The 18,168-nt window shown below is 40.1% G+C and overlaps 1 protein-coding gene across 15 annotated transcripts in view; it reads right to left on the minus strand.

Annotated features, from left to right (window-relative positions):
* The window catches only part of mbnl1 (muscleblind-like splicing regulator 1), a 64,327-nt gene extending 47,031 nt beyond the window's left edge, over positions 1 to 17,296 (minus strand). For 2 of the 15 annotated variants that reach the window (XM_053227353.1, XM_053227349.1), the window contains exon 1: positions 2,986 to 3,540. The gene's annotated coding sequence lies outside the window, so the exon portion shown is untranslated. The other 13 variants (XM_026925431.3, XM_034297782.2, XM_053227344.1 and 10 more) reach the window with 13 other exon arrangements.
* Between the last annotated feature and the right edge of the window lie 872 nt (positions 17,297 to 18,168).

Raw genomic sequence — 18,168 nt, forward strand, 5'->3', positions numbered from 1 at the left:
ACATCAGTGCCTGACCTCACTAATGCTCTTGTAGCTGAATGAGCACAAGTTACCACAGCCACACTCCAAAATCTAGTGGAAAGCCTTCCCAGAAGAGTGGAGCTTATTATAACGGAAAAGGGGGAATAAAGCTGGAATGAGATGTTCAACAAGCTCATATGGGTGTGATGGTCAGGGGTCCACAAACTTTTGGCCATATAGTGTATTCTTCCACAAGTAGCCTGCAATAGCATCTTCTACCAGAGTGGCCGAATTGTCTGTGGCTGAGTGTTTGAATGAATTCTTCAATCTGGCTCTGTGGTGCACTTTGTTCACAACCCAGCAGAAGGCTTTAAAACAGTATGTGGCCTCCTGGAAAGCATTATCAGTAAGCAGGTCAAGCTAAGGCCTGGAACAAATCCAAATTCCTATCAACCTAATGTATTTTCCATCTTGTGACTAAACAAGTGAGTTAAACTAGTTTTTGTTATTTAAAGACTGACTGTGTAGCATGGGCATGGAAGATGCTTCTGCTTCTGTCAGGGGTTTTGGGTGTAAAGTGTGGCGATAAATCATGTGTATGTTGCCGTCTAGTCATTAGTGAAACCACAGCGCTCTACCTACATGACTCACACACGTGGGTAATTTGTCTCAAAAAAAGGGAAGGGTTGAAAATTAGTGGTGTCTCCACAGTCACTCTGGTGAAGTTATAAACTCATTTAGAATTTGTTCAGCAATGACTGCCCCAAAAACTGCCCAGAGATTGTGGTAAGGTTATATTTCATTTCATTTTCATTTTCATTTCATTTTTATTTTGCTGCACCTGTGGCGTACGTGCAATTAGCACAAACAATCATTTCGACATTTCCTGTTGCTGAGAAAACAATTCTAAACCCATCGAAGCAAAACTCACTTACAACTGAAGTCTAAGGGCAGATTTTTGGGGCTACAGCAACTATTTATTCATTTTACAGTAAAGGAAAACATGTTGGGGGGAAAAATAATGGAGTATTCTCTCTCTCTCTTTTTTTTTTAAAAAAGATCTTTCCAGTTACATTTAGATTTAATAAACCTGCATGTATGATGTCTACAGAATAGCATGTGCAAATGCGCAAATGTCTACAGAGTACCATGTGCTGCTAATTGCAGCCATATTTGTGCTAATTTCTTTCAAGAATGAACAATGGATGGCACGCAGATACAAACACACTCGCACACAAACCTCTCTGTCGTATGTCTGTGTCTCATACCAGGATACATACAGATGTACGGCTAGGTTCAAATACAAGCGGCACAAATCGGCATTTATTCCGAAATGTGATGCAGATCTGTAAACACTTCTTTAAAACTGAAATTAGAAATCATTTACACTTTTGAGAGCACATGCTCATCTCACTGTAGGCTCTTCTTCCTCACCGACACATCAGAACAGAAGTGTCAATAATAGCTGCAGAAGCGTTAAAGACTACGCATCTGCGCTTTTTTCCCCGCACATTCTCGCTCTAATCAAGAACAGATGAAAAGATGTCAGCCAACCTCTAGAGCAAATAATCTCTGCAGTGATGCTTAGTGTTGTTAGTTTGTTCATTCTATCGCTGCTGCAATGATGGATGCGTGTGGGTCATTTCAGGGCGGAGGTCTGTTCACACTGATGACAGATATGAATCGCTTGCAAAAATAAATGTGACCCATCAAAGTGCAAAACAGATCGTAAAAACCAAACAAAAAAACAAATATACAAAAACAGAACTGCAAATCTTGTAATGTGGACAGTCTCTGATCTCTGGTACCTTGCCTCCTATCTAGACACACACACACACACACACACACAGAGCCGTGAATACCTGCATTTACACACCCACACACTTGACAGGAAGCACTAAAGACCAACAGACAGAAAGAGAGAGTAACACAATGCAGAGAAGAAAAAAGGAAGAATACAAAAACATGCTGTATCATTCAAGTCCAAAAAGCCAGCATGAACTAATTTAATCTGATTCAGGCCAGAAAGCTTAGTCCTACCATTAACCACACTCCTGTTACGTTGTAATAAATAACAGTCATGTTAGAATGTTCTTACTACACGGACCGGGCATTGCTCACATGTTCACATAATCCACATTAAACAGTAGTGTAGTGTACTCACAACACAGTCAGAAAGATTCAAAACAGCAGATTACTGATTTCTCCCTAAGTGAACTGACTCCTGTGAATCACTCCGACGTTAAACTCTGACCTGAAGATTCGCCTGTAAAAGTGACACATCACTCAGGTCTGTGTTTAACCAATAACAAATCAAAATCAATATCACAACACATCTGAAAATCGTGGCCGGTGAACAGGATTCGGATTTGGGATATTACATAGAAGCGCGTCTTTATTCTGGTTTGTTGCAGGATTGTGTTTTAAGATCAGTAACAGATGTTTTGGAGTTATTTACTGCTACACCACTGTAGCAGAAACTGAGTGTGAACTGGAGTGAGCTGCAGGAGTGTGTGCCTCTCCCTCCAACAGCATGTGATAGGACTTCCTTAGGACTTTCGCTTTTTCCCTGTAAAGTGCGACACTCTCACTCTCAAACCACACACACCACTCCCAGTCCTTCTTAAAGCATGGCGCACAAAACACCACTCCCAGGCTGTAATCTTTATGATATCGCCTGCATTCAGTGAACATTAAACCCTAATAAAAAGCTTCACGTACTGTTTCGAAACCATCATCCCATAGCACAATATCACCCCAAAACACGTCTTCTGTATGATGTTAATCTCCTAACACCAGCTATTGTTTTAAATTCTACATACGGAAATGAAGAACTTAAAGGAACGGTTTTGAACATGGGCAAAATAAGAGTAATAACAAGACCTTGGAAATGAATAGATCTTCATTTTGTCTAAAACTGGAGGTTACCAACGAGATGGAATGGAAAAAAACTCAGAAAGCTCAAGCTCACAGGTTTAGCCACACTCACAGGTATTAGTGTAGAATACAGTGCCGAGTACTTACATGGCGTCTTTCGAGAGGAGTGACGCACTCAAAGAGAAGCGAAAACCATGCATAGACATCTCTTTCCCTCTCTTGCCCTCTCTCTCTCTCTCTCTCTCGAGCCTCCTACTAATGGTGTCTCTCACACTGACACAAATACACACACACACTCATACACACACACCCTCTGTCTCACACACCCCGGTGGAATCCTGGAGTGGCTGGCAGGATCCTGCTGAAACGCAGCGCACCCCATATTAGGAAGCACCAACTAAACATGTCACACGTAATTTACATTTTGGGGGCGGGAAGCTCAGCACGCAGAGTGTATGCAAAAAACAGACACACACACACACACACACACTTCAAGCATACAGAGAAGAAAAGATAGAGACAGAGAGAGAACAAGGACATAAAGAGAGAGAAAAGCCACTTGGCCCAACATTTAATCAGCCACGTGCCATTTCAGTCTAAACAAGAAAATGAGGGAAACAGAAGCTGGGTCACACCTTCACCCTGCTTCCTGACACAAACACACACACACAAACACACACACACACATGTGTGTGTCTGTGTGGAGTGACAGCTTTAACCTATTAAATTGACCTGTTTCCTGTGTGTGGCAAACTAGTAGCCCTCCATGGAAATCCAAACATAGCCCACACACACACACACACACACACACACAAACCCATGCACAGACACACACGCTCAGAAAGTCCTACACTGCCTGAAGGCTTTCTGTTGCCGCAGCTGCCTTTGCTGTGGAAAGAACAAGGAGATAGGACTAAAAAAAGGAAGGAAATCCTTACCTCTCACATTGTGCTTCCCTGTGAGGCGGCTCTGTGTGCGGGTTTGTGTGGGTGTGTATGTGTATGTGTGTATGTGTGATAGAGAGAGATCGTGATCAGATGCAGGCAGCAGGCCGCGACAGCAGAGCCCCAGGCACCAGCTGGACCATTCTCAGAAAAAGAGAGAAAGAGAGAGAGAGAGAGAGAGAGAGAGAGTGTGTGTATCCTAACCTAACATGTGTCTGGCTCCTTGCTGCTCCACTGCATGTAGATGTGTTTATTGGTTAATGTGAGCGAGCCCCTGCGCGTGCCCCTCTGTGTGCGTGCGAGAGCCAAGCGCCTCAGCAGTGCAAGAGAGGAAGGAAGAGAGAGAGAGAGAGAAAGAGCAAGAGAGAGAGAGAGAGAGAGAGTGCGCGAGAGCAGCAACAGCAGTCTAACTGCACAACAGTACTGCGCAGAGCATCCAGCCAAGCGACCAATCATGCGCAAGCATAACCCTGCCCACTAGCACCAACCAGGAAGTGTTGTCACAGCACCTCTGGGGGAAGGAAGAAGAGAGAGAGAGGGAAAGAGGGGAGGGAGGGAGGGAAAGGAATGGGAGGAGAGAAAGAAGGAAGGAAAGAAAGGTATTAAAAAAAAAGGAAAACTGAGAGGGGCTGTGTGAGAAACTATGTAGCGCTTTCCCTTCAGTCCCCTGAGGATTTTCTTCAATGCAGACTGCAGTGATATGGTAAACACACACACACACACACACACACCCAGATCCCTGTTCTCTTATGCGTTTTTCTCTCTCCCTCTTTCCCTGGCTAATGATTAAACTTGTTTAACTTTAATTTTAATCTTATTAACTCCCATATGCCATGATTTGATGTGAACTGGCGAAATATCAGGTGGCATTTAAGCACATTAGCTGTCACATGTGTCACTCATCTGCTGTACAACAATCTTGAGGTTGTAAGCAAAAAAGAATCATATAATTTTATTATATGATAGGCAAAGGGTACTGCTTATGGCCGTGTCTATTCTGAGATTGTGCAAAGTGATTCCTTACTGTATGATTCAACAGAACTGGTTGTTGTTATTAGACACCATATTGCAACATAAAGGTAAAATAAACTATTCCTCTACATACAAATACAATTTTGCATTGAAAATAGCAACAGGAAATCCTTTCATAATTTATTCTGTTCTTACAATCTTAATTATTAAAATCATCAATTTAATTGTCTGTATTGTAATTTATAGAGAGTTGTTCAGCATTTTTACCATTACCGATTAAAAAACAAATATCTGCACGGTGTTAATCTAAGAAATTTTGAATAGGCATGGTGACTAAGCACTACTGGGCCAAACCATTCACCACTACCTGACAACTACTATCAAATGTTTCAGTCCAGGGTTTAGCATATCGGAGGCAAATTCGAGACTTTTGCAGTTCTGCTGTATACGCTCCTGCATAGTAACCCTCATTTGTAAGCAATTATAAAAACTTAGGCAATTTAATAGGAGTTTTGGGGTTTAAGAAAACTTATGCCTTTAAGTCTAACATTATATGTAAAGTTTCAAGTGAAGTTTTTTAAACCCAGGGAGTGCAGTGTTCATATGTATGTTCATATCTAACATTTCGTATAAGACTAGTCAAAATGCTATGGCTGAGTGGAAGAAAGGAGCATATGGAATTTATGACCAACAGAAAGAAAACACATCAGTGCTAGTAAACCATACAAACGCACACACATGCCAAGACCTTCGCCTACATCCGGCAACAACTGATAAGCATAGTAAGAAGCCGAGAAAGCAACCTGAGTCACTTGCTAGGTGTATGGACGACCTGGTGGTGTGGCTTAGCTGATCATTCTGGAGCCGAGAATGTGCAGTGTCGAATCACATATCCTTCAAAAGAGCTGTCCTTATAGCCCAATGGCCAGCGTTCCTTTGGTCCTTGTCCAAGGAGTGGGAGGATGCTATGTCTATGCTATGACTACAGCAATGACAGGAAGGTTATTCCAGTTTGATAATGTCGTGGGAGTTGAACCGCCTTGTTCTACTGTGACCTCAGTAACGTCCAAAAATGAATCTGGATAGACAACTTTCAGCTCACATGCACTGCTGACAAACTCTAATCTAGCCATGACAGCCACCCTCAATATGTCAGTGGCTCAAGTGGGATTAGATACTGACATGTAGCCAGTGGCCACAAATGCAGTATTTTGTTCAATGCTGTTCACAATGAAATTCCATAAGGCACAGTGCAAGAATTTTATTGACAGCTTTAGAGAAGGTTTTTCTGAAATGACAGCTCAACACAGGCAGGTCAGTCTGGGTCACATGCCTACAATTGACATTGCTGGTGATCTTACCAGAGAAATTTCTGTGTCCAGACATGCACTGCACCTGATCCTGACACATTGATGATATTCTAGTAAGAACTTATTGTATTGTGTATGGCACTCACCTAGCCATTCTACTGCTAGAATTGGAACAACTACTCTAATCTGTAGATGCTGGTCACAAGGGCACCTTTGATTGACACAACAAACCTGGGAGTAGGACACATAGGACAAGACATGGTACATTTCTGAGCCATCCTGCTTTACGCACAATGGAAAGTGTAGTTAGCACAGTCTGCAGTCAGATATGTATAAATAAACCCTGAAAAAAAATTTGCTCTGTTTGCAAGGGATACTCTTTGAACCTTCTGCCAAAGAGGGCCTGGAAAGGAGAGCATCGGTTTCAGAATTGAGATACCAGTACTGTCAAACAGACTGGCCACGCAGCACCGATCACTGCAACCTGGTCCAGAGTTCCTGTACCCACAAAGGCCCCATCCTCCTTAAGCAAGCCCAACAAGGCCACTCTCATCCTGCTCTGATTACCTCTTGGCCAGAGACAAAATCAAGAAGATAGACCCTATGGTTTAGAACAAAGGGTTCTGCTCAATGTACATTCTAATTAAGAAGGAGAGCGACAGTTTTGCTCCCATTCTGTTCGGAGGGCTGAACCGGTTCTTAAAAGCTCTCCCCTTCCATATATTAGAGATTCTAGATGTAATTCATGCCACATAATCACACGACTAGTTCACATCAGTGGATCTATGTATTTTCATTTCCCATTGGCCCAGAACACAGATGCTTTTTGAGAGCTGCCTTCCAAGGACAGACATTCCAATTCAGCTCTACTCTTCAGCTTCTCTCAAGTGCCACGTGTGTTTTCGAGATGTATTCAGGTGGCCCTGTCTCCTCCGATGGTCCGAAGCATCAGAATACTGGCATATTTAGACAAGAAAAGAACTCCATAATATCACGCTCCTTGAAGATGATCAATGCTTGAAGATTCACTGAGAATGCTAGACGTTCCTTCAATGTGTTATACTATTCAATCATTAAGGCAGTATGAGGGCGGACAGCTCTCTTAGCCTTGCATGGATGTTTGTAGTCCCAACCACAGTTATCCTAACTGAGGGCAATTCATCTGCTGGATCTGTACAATAGTGGCACAAACACACTGTCCAGACAAAGTTTTTGCACTGGCCCATGACTGGCCCCGCCATCTACTGTTTGCTTTTCTGCTGCTATTTTCAGCAACTAGGCCACACAGTCCTACTTGTGGCTCCAAGATGCCTGGCAAGGCCTTGGTTCATACTGATACACACCTGCCAACCCTGAAGAGGAACAATGCATACTCCTGGAAAGGGGGTTGGTGGTGATGTCTGGGGGGTACATAGTTAACAGATGTTAACTATGTACTCAGAAGCTATATGTCAGAATCAGCAAAATGCTTAAAAGCTGGCAGGTCTTCTGTTACTTTCGCTAGTGGTTGGAACACCTGCAGTGCCATCTCCCAGAGTAGAGCTGCTAGGCCAAATGGACTGATTGTTTAAACAATTTTTGCTTGTGACTTTGCAGGGTAGACACAATAAGGAAAAGTGGAGGAAAAGCAATTGAAGCTGTTGATTTTCAGTTTGGTGCTTCTGCAGGTCAGCTCACTGCCACACATGCATAGCTCAATGCTCAGGCAGACAGACAGAGAAAAAAGGGGAGGCCACATTAATAGATGTGGGAAAACAGGGCTCAGGTGTGGCCCTCTAGCTTGTGTTTTTTTGGAAAGTTCTATATGCATAGTTGTTGTTCTAAGACATGTTTTTATAGTTTTCTGGGCTTCCTGATTCCCTAGTTATAGTTTTCTTCATCTTCTTAATTTTATTCTTGGTATGCTCTAAATCTGTTTGGAGTAGATGTATAGCTTTATAGAGAATATAATATGAATTTTTATTATAATGCATGTGTTAAAACCACACAGAGAAACAATGGCTATCCATTAGTAAGAGGTGTCTTTTTGTTTCATGAGTATTTCCATGAGTGTTTATGCCTCTTTTTGGACTTTTTACCAGAAAACATTTCTGTTAACCATTCATATTTAATTCAATATCACCTCACAGGCCAACTATTCGTCCTGTGTTGTGGCTGCTTTGTTAAGTGTAAGATCTGACTTCAGAACTGTATAATCCACATGGCAGTTTGTTAACTCTGGCATTAGCAATGCTGTAGTTGACATTGCCATGGTGGTAAGTCTGTGCTAATTTGCACATTTAAATCTCAGGCCAAGGTGACAATCCAGCAAAGTACAACACTGTCCTTCTATCTCTTCCTTACGCTTTTTTTCCTCAGTCATTCATGCAGATATTACACACAAGGAAAATATTTCTTGGCTATATTTGATTACTTCTTTCGTACTCGGCTAGCATTCCTCTGTCTGTGTTTCAAGTGATGATCGTCCTAGAAATACCGCAGAGTTTAGTCACAGACAGTGAGGGAGAAGTCCCAGTTTCCATAAATTAAAGACCTCTTGGACTTTTTAAACATTTCTAAAAATTTCCATTCATAAAAGTAAGGGACAAAAGTAAGTATCTTTTGTATATTTTCCATTATCTTCTTGGTTTTTGATAATAGCACTTTTGTAACTTTATCTCTAGAGAAGGGCTCAAAGACCTGCAGAGTAAAATTACTCAAAAACTACTGCAACAAAGAATACACGTCCTCAGTGATACTCAGAAGAAGAGTCGTTCAGGTTTGTGTGGAGAATCTTTTCATTTTCAGCGACTCCGAGAATCATTCTGGAAACTCTGAGATTTTTGTATTTTTGCCTAGTTCCTAAATTTAAACAATTTGTGAAGTTCACAACATCGTAGTCTCATCTACAGCCACCTAAAACCTCTGGTTTGTGAGACTATAACAAACCACACTGTCTGTAGGTTGCTGCATGCAAATTACTTGTTTTGTTGCACCATCCACTAATATCACAAAAAAATAAATATAACACACACCCATATATACATACATACATATATATATATATATATATACACACACCCGCCCACACACACACACACACACATATTATATATAAACACTTTCCAGTGAAACAGGATGTTTCATGTATAACTACAACTCTACTGGTTTCACAGCTCTGTAGCTGCAATATTAGCTATTGCTAATATTTAGCATGCTATCAGTTTCACAGGTGACTTTGTGATTCGTGACAAAGAAACAGTGGAGAGAGTTTCACGTGTTTTTACACCATGGTGCAGCAGGTAGTGTTGCAGCCTCACAGCTCCAGGGTCCCAGGTTCAATCCCGAGCTCAGGTTACTGTCCGTGTGGAGTTTCACATGTTTTCCTAGTGTCCACGCTGGTTTCCACCAGGGTCGCCAGTCTCCTCCCACCTCCCAAAAACATGGCGTAGGTGGATTGGCTATTCTAAATTGCCCCTAGGTGTGAATGTGTGTGTGTGCATGGTGTCGTGTGATGGACTGGTGTCCCATCCACGGTGTACTCCTGCCTCTCAGTGTCCCTGGGCTACGTTCCGGATCCACAATGAAACTGACCTGCTTCATTTATTTGGATCTGTATACTGTATATTCTGTATATCGGCATTAACGACACTAGGTTGCTGCTAGCTCATTGCTAATCCCATGCCATGAATAAATCTTTGCCTTCATATAGATACAACAGTATGGCTCTATGACTTTGTGTACAGAAAGCAGTTTCTGTCCCACATTTGACAATGAAAAGCCTCTCAGCTATTAAATTGGATGAAAGCAAGTGTGTCTGCAGCAGGGGCTTATTTCTGTTCAACACGGTATGTAGGAGAAGGATATGACCATGACCATCAATCACCAACAAAGTGCAATAAAATCATAAAACTGATGCTGGAATTGACCTGTTTTTCACCTGTTTTGTTAAGTTACATGATTCAGAAAAAATAAATGAGGCTGAAATTTGACTAGGGAACCCCCCTCTATTTTTTTTTTTTTACAAAGAAGAAAAAAGAACCCTTGTCTTTTACTTCTTCTCCTTCTTTAATTTTGTGTTTTACCATTGTCCCTCTCACCGCTACCTATTTCCTCTTTCGTTCACTTGACCTACCTGGTGCACTTCACAAGATACGGTTTCAGATCCATTCATGACAAGCTCAGAGGCACTTCTTTAGGGTGCTAGTATGCTAAACTGCATGTCTTTCAAAAAGCGATTTGAACCTTAACTATGTGCTCACATATTGAAACTGACTGTCTAACGGTTCATCGTGTTGCGTAAAGAAATTACTACAACCTCAAAGAACCTTTCAAGAACCTGCCCACTTCTGGAACTATTGAGCCTGAAACACTGGTGTTTAGGTGTGTTACATTAATACTAAAAATAAAAAGCACAGCAAATGAATGAAGTGAGTCAAAGTGTCACAACTGCATTGTGCATTGTGATATACATATTGAACCTGCAAATCCCCCCCCCCCCCACACACACACACAGATAGAAAGTGTGTGCTGTTAAGCACATTATACATTTCCTGTAGGTACTTTTCAGAATCACACATAGGTGTAAATTGGTGAGGAACAACTCAGATGAGAATGGAGACTGATTGTAGATTTTCTTACAACACATTTTCCTCATTTTTAGGAAAGAACTTCTGAGAAAGATAAATTCTTTGCAGTAGCTCTCAATGCCTTATTCAGAATAAAGTGGTGCCATGAAGAAGTCAGCCTTTGCCTTCTTTATTTATTTAAAAACTTCTTTTCCATGAAAATTTGTTTTTATTCTTTTAATGAAAAAAATCTCTCTATCATGCTATAACTCTTTCTCTTTCATTCGTACTCTGGCATGTGGCAAGCAGCTGTAAATTCTTCATACACTGGCTAATGAATATGAACTCGGACTTAATGTGTGCCTCTGCACATAGTCATATTTTGACATTTGAAAGATGCCCTACATTTGCAATCTAATCTATTTATAGAAAGACGACATTACTGCCAAACATATTTGAAGAGTTATTATGTTTACAATATGAAATGAGTTCTCACTTTGATTATCAGCATAAAAAAGTAAAAATCACTCGCAGCATTAGTACACAAGCCTGCTCAAAATCTTCTCTGTTCATGCTCACACAGGTAGTGAAGTAATCGCTGATTAATGCAGTCGGCTCTGTTCTGTTGGCTAATTGTGTCTTTTAATTAGGTTATTAAACTTTGCCCGCTGTCATCTGTACAGAGCGTGTAAGCGCTCTTCTCTGTTTTGCTGATGATGTGATGGCGCAGCAGCATCGACATTTTGACAGCTGATATCTGATCGCAAACTGAATTGATATCCAGCTATCCAACAACTTGATCAAACTGTGACATTCGCTGTGTTAAAAGCAGACGTAGCTAGACATCTTCATGCAGACTGAATGCATTTACTGCTTTACACTGATCCCGGTGTGATCACTGAGGGCAGACGACCAAGACAAGGTTACGGAGGTGACATGCTAGCAGCATAAATGAGAAAACGATGATGATAAAAAATGACTAAAGTGATATTTAACAGCAATCGAGTCGTTTGAGTGATACTTTATACAACTATTATAAAATGAACATACTGTAATCTAGTACATATTATACTGCACATAATAATAAACTCAGTAGTGCTATTAAATGTTGATTAACTGACCTTTTTTGTAGATCTGAACATCACATAGTGTTCATAACTTTATGACTGATCACATTTTTGGCTGTTTTCCAGAATTCAACTGTAGTGACATCTGACATCATCCACACCAGTAATAACACATTTATATACAGACAGGTGAAAAATTTGAGATAAAACCTGAAGATCTGCTGTGTTCAGAAGCACTTTGCTTGCACAGCTGTTAGAACATCCTGTTTCTTTGGAAATGTCCTGCTTCCTTAGAACTGCCCTGTTTCTCTGGAAACGTTATGCTCTACCCAAAATCTTTTCTATATCCACTATACATTATACCGTGAAGCAAGGTGAGAACATACAAAACTCTGCACTGACAGTAACCTGTGCTCTGAGCTCAGGATCAAACCCAGGGATCCTGAGAGGCAGCAAAGCTACCTGCTGCACCATCATGCTCCCATGTGGGTTCTGTGCAAAAGCCTGAGGCACCACGGGTGTTTATTTTATGTCTTCTGCAATAGTGTGTCAGTAGAAAAAAGCAAATTTTATTAAGGTTCTCCCAAACATTAAATCTTACAGTGAAACGTTTGTATGCTGTTAAAGAAACTTTCATATTAAGGGCTGCAATGATTATGAAAAAGGATCAATTGTGATTTTCATATTTAACTAGCTGTTTGCTTATCCAATGACAGAAATGTAAAACCACAGCGAAGCCACTGATAAGCAGCGCTGATACACCAGGTAATGCACCATGTAAACTGTTTTCAGGCCCAACGATGCTGAGGCAGTTTTAAAGAACACAGAAAACCCGACTGACAGATAACACTTACAACATACAGGCTTCTTGCTTAAATAACAAGAAGTTGAACAGAACTGTCAGACCGAATGTGGAAAAAAGGTATAATGTCATTTCACACTGCGTTCATGTGAACATGACTGATAGAAACCACGAGGGTGAGCCATGCTCTCTCTCTCTCTCTCTCTCTCTCTCTCTTTCTTTCTTTCTCGCTTTCTCTCACATAGAGATCTTTATATGATGGTGGCAAGAAGAGAGGAGTCAAAAAGAGCAAAACCAAAAACTCTGATCCCTCAAGAAAGTAAAAGCAGAGGCATCTTTCACAGCAGAACACTGACGAGATGAACGCGCATTAAAAAAACAAAAGCTCAGTGCTTGATGAGTGAATTATACAAACTGGTTGACATTAAAGCCTTCTTGCATTTTATTCAAAGGGCTCCATCACTTTCGATGTAGTAGTAAAACATGTGCGGTAAATTCATAGTATAGTAATGAGGCTGGTAGAATTAATTTTTTAAAACTTATTAAGTCTGTTGAATTTTGGCTGCGCTGCCTATGTGATTCAGTACAGTTTCGATCAAGAGCTAGAGAGAAAGGTCTGTTTAAATCCACAAATTTCAAGTATCGTGTGCTTTTATTTCAAATAAATTCCTTATTTGTAAATTAAACTGGTCATTGTTACTGTAACTAGGAATAATAATAATAATAATAATAATAATAATAATAATAATAATCATCATCAGAGATTAGTCCTAGAGGAGAAAGCCAGGGAAGTAACAAGATGTTAAATATTATGTTGTTCCACACAGATTTGTTTTTACATTACTGAAAAATAAAAAAATTAAAAAAAAAAAAAAAAAAAAAAATGCCAAATGCTATTTGTTATGAGCACTCTTATATATAAGCCATATTTAAGTTGATGAATAGATTATTTTTTTTTTATTAATTCACATGAATAATCTTCATATGCAGTATGTTTATAGCCAGATATTAGTTTCTGCACTGATATTATACATCAGGCTTTTGTGATGTAATGATGTCATCATATTACATGCCATGTTATCCAGTGACATTTACTGTGATTACATTTTACCAGAGCCACCAGCCTTTGTAAGTTAGCGCTCATAAATACTAAAAGAGCATTTTTTCCCCCTATAAAACAGTTGAGACGGCCCTGCCCCTTCCCCCAATCTCTCGGGACTCGTGTCGAGGTAAATCAAGAATGTTTTCATTAATATTAAATAAACTCTAGCAATGTATGTTTGCCTTGGCTAATAATAGACAAGTATATATCTAACAGCAGATAATTATATTTATTAGAGAAGCCACCAAACACTTTTGGGCAAAAATATGGTCGAAAACACAAAATTTAACCTAAAAAGAAATAGGCATGCAACAAAGTGTTAACACTTTACAAACAGTGCTAACTGATGATAATTAAAAAGTGATTAAATATGTTTTTTTTTTTGTTTGTTTGCTCCTGTGCCAGTCAGCGCACAGACACATTCACACACTATAAGCAGCAGCTCAAGAGTGAAAATGCAGACATTAGATAACTGATTTTATTATACTATATATATGCATTTTTAAAAAATTGCACCGTTATGCTTTTTTACTGTTTACTGCCATCGAGTGTCCAGCTGATTATATTATTACATCCTTCCTTACTGTCCTTAAACCTGAAATAATGGAAATGCCATTTTTCCTGTCTCAGTTATGATTGTGATTTATTGTTAAATCATTTATCTCAATTTTTTAAATGATAAATCGTGAGCAGAGAAAAATCTATATCGCACCAGCCTATAACAGGTTTATAATAAATAGTATTTGGAGCCACATTCCAGTAGAGTACACACAGCTGCCCCATGCTCTGCCCTATCTTGATATAAAATATCTCACCAGTCAATTCATGCTTAACTGCATTTCTACATGAACTGCAAATATGTAAATCTGCAACTAGATAATCAGGTCTTACTGTGTGTTTATTGTAAGTTTAATGTTGCTGCTCTTGTGCAGTTAGCACTCTTGGTAGTGTACTGGGTTTCCTCACATGCTTCCTGGGCTAAAACATGAAGCAATGTAAGGGCACAAAGACAGCAGTTACACCAGGGAGAAAGAGGAAGTTTAACATTTCATTAGAGTGAGGAGAAGTGAGGACAAGGAAGTGTGAGCACATCTCACAATGACAAAGGGAAAAAAAATAACAGAGAACCACTCCCTTCTTCCTCAACCTCCACCATCTTTAATTAGCAGTGCCATCTTACTGTGAGTGGCACAGCTATTAACAGAACAGCATCGATCTGACAAAGAGCGTCAACACTCCACTTCTACAGTCATGCCTTAATAACGCTATTACATGATAATACTGCATGTTCAGTGGCAGAAACCGTACTCAAATGGATAATTCGGAGGGAAAAGAAGTAAAAATACTCTCTAAATTCACTAATTGAGCTTAAATATAAGAAGTATTATACTACAGAATACTATTTTAACACTACAAGGTCAGTAGCCAGTGTAATCCAGAAAGCCACTTGAGTGAAAGCAGAAGTAACTTCATGCTGTTAATATCCAACATCCAAAAGCCACAAGCATGAAACCACCTAACTATGACGTATTTATGTCACAAATGTAGGAGTAAAGATCACAAGTAATTATAAGTATTTATTATTAGAAATACTTTTTTGCATAATCTCTTATTTTTCTTCATTCCAGTCCATCTTAGAGTATACGCTCTCTATAAACTCACCAATATAAGTAGATGTTACATAAAAGTCATGCATTTAAAAGTAAGATATTTTTTACTGAAGAAGAGAAGTTAATAAAGTAGAGTGCATGGAGTATTTTTACTCTGTTACTCTGCTACATGAGTCAGCATTTGGAGCCTAAAAATAGCATGAAGTCAACTACATATCATGTTCAATCGCTCCACTTCCTGTACTGTGCTGAGGAATGAATCGCACAACTAGCCTAACTGTGGAAATAAGGCAGAAATCAATAAATGTGCCTTGACGCAACAAAAGCGGGTTTGACCTGCGAAATCGGCTCCCGGAGGAAATCTAAATACCACGCAAACACCACGGCACGCTTCAGAAAGACAAAGAAACCCAGCAGGAAGCGATGTGCATTTTTCAGATACCAATTTGATGTGGCGCGCACCAAATAAAGGCGCTCACACACACACACACACACACTCTTCCAGCAGCATGCATCCAGCTCTTACGCTGAACTTTTCAGAAGTGAATTAACTGGCCAGAGAATCTGTTTATTATGTAGCACTATTAGAATTCCATCCTGTTCTGCATCTCAGTAAACTTACACGAACCATTCAAAGCAGAAAGGAGCATTCCGTAATAGTCGTATTTTGTAATTAAAAAAAAAGAATGTATAAATAATGTGGTTAAAATAGCACAATGTGTCAGCAGAGGTTTATGAAAGTGTTGGACACTCAATATTTGAAAAAGGTGTGTGTGTGTGTGTGTGTGTGTGTGTGCGTGTGTGTGTGTGTGCGTGCGTGTGTGTGTGCGCGCGTGTGTGTGTATAAGTAGATAATTTAGCTCATACCTGTGTGTGGTGCTGGTGCAGAGCTCCTTCTGAAAGCGAGACAGGAACTCACCCGCACACCACATGCTGCTCACCGCTATGCATTCTGGGTGAGAATTATTCTGTATAATGTGGCGCGCTGCAAGCGGAAGTGACACCTACAACAGCAAAGCAACACAGAAGCGTTAGTGTATGTGTTTGTGTGTGTGTGTGTGTGTATGTGTATAAAAGAAGTGTATGAGTGTGTACGTGTTTGTGGGATTGCAGTTCTCAGATATTGATCAGAGATAAAAAAAAAAAAAAAAAAGTTAGGGTCTTAATATGCAAAACAGAGTGTGTCCGGGTGAGTGGGTGTGTGTGCACACTGAAAGACTCAAGATCTCCATGGAAACCTGCCTTAATCTCATTTGGATCTGAACACACAATATGATTCAGAGACATTAATATCATGAGTCTTGCCTTCTGGGCAAGGCTTACAAACACAGGATATTTCATCTGCTTATGACTCCTAATCTGTCGCCTCGAATCCCAGTGATAACCGTAGGCCTCGTCTCAAATGCAGTGGTAGCACACTCCGAGGCTTTTCTACAAGAAAGAGGAAGCAACGTGCACAACGGACCCGACTGCACAGCTTAAGATAACAGTACAGCGAGTTAAACAGGAAGAGGGGCGTGTCTGCGAGGCACCCATGTGTGTACGTGCGTGGGTGTGTGTGAGATTGTCAGGGTTATTTCAGTTCTCTTTTTAGGTTGCGCCAGGTGTGTTTGTTTCTGATTAATTGCATTTCTGTTCTGGTTTTAAACTGTAAGCTGCTGCAAGAGACCAAAACATAACGTCAGAAACAGAGTGAGGAGAGAAAGAGAATGCAGATTGAGTGAGATGAGATGGAGAGAGAGAGAGAGAGAGAGAGAGCGATGCAGGGAGGACAGACGGGCAGTGAAACACACAGAGACGTCTTTCTCTTTCTGTATAAACATTGCATTGTCAGCGTACAGAGGTAAACATTCCACAGCATTCTGTGTGTGTAAAAACGCCACACTCCTTTCTCACACCAGCCACTGGCATTCAGCTACATTCTGTCACTGCAGCATGAGCTAACACTGACACGCTAAGACGGTTGCTTACCTTGCCGTCTCTCTAGCTGGCTCTCTGTCTCACATCCAATACACCACGTCCTTGTCCTCTCTGCTGGCTGCTGACAGGAAGCAGAATCAGTCCGTCCCTATTTATGGTCCCCAGACGCTGCAGTACACCATGCGCCTGACACATTCTTTACCCAGCTCTGCAAAAAACAAAACAACAACAAAAAAAAAAACAAAGGAGAGGAGAGAAGGAATTGTCAGGAAAATACTGAAATCAAATGTGTAAGGAACCAGTGGAGAAAGTCCGTAGTCATGAGCTGAAGTATGAAATCAATAACGATTTAGTGTATGACATACAGCAAGGTGTCAGAAGTAACACAGATACAAAACAAAACGAAGCTGACATAAACCAGAGAAACTACATTTCTTTTTTCATATTGACAAAATTAAAGGAATACTCCAGTGTTTGAAACTATATCTTTAGTGTAGTGTGATTACCATCGTACTTCACAAATAACTGAAAAGCTGTTTACTATAAACTCACTTACAGTGGAAGTCTAAGGGCAGTTGTTGAAGCCAGTTAATAAATGTTTAAAATACAGAACTGTAGAAAGTGAATTACAACTACTGCACTCAAAAAACTCTTACCATTTATTAATTTATAAATTTATAAATTTCTTACCAAAGCTGTTCTTACAACAAGAAAAAGTGCTTGCAGTTCCTTACACCATAAAGCACGTTCTATGATCTCCATACATGATCAAGTGCACACAACTAAGCAAGTAATAAGGTACATAACCACAAATTCTTCCCTCTCAAAAAAACAGTTCCATCTGTGAAAAGAGGAGTTATAGATATAATATTTATTAAATTTATTATGTAATACAGTTTATCTTATCTTATCTTATCTTAGAGATGTAGAACGTAATTTACGTACATGTGGTTTGCATAAACATTTACTGACTGCGCCAACAACTGCCCCTAGACTTGCATTATGAGTTTGGATCAAAGAACTGTTCTGTTCATTTCTCGATACTGAAAGACAATG

This window comes from Pangasianodon hypophthalmus, chromosome 21 (genome assembly GCF_027358585.1).
Source record: "Pangasianodon hypophthalmus isolate fPanHyp1 chromosome 21, fPanHyp1.pri, whole genome shotgun sequence".
Classification (NCBI taxonomy): domain Eukaryota; kingdom Metazoa; phylum Chordata; class Actinopteri; order Siluriformes; family Pangasiidae; genus Pangasianodon; species Pangasianodon hypophthalmus.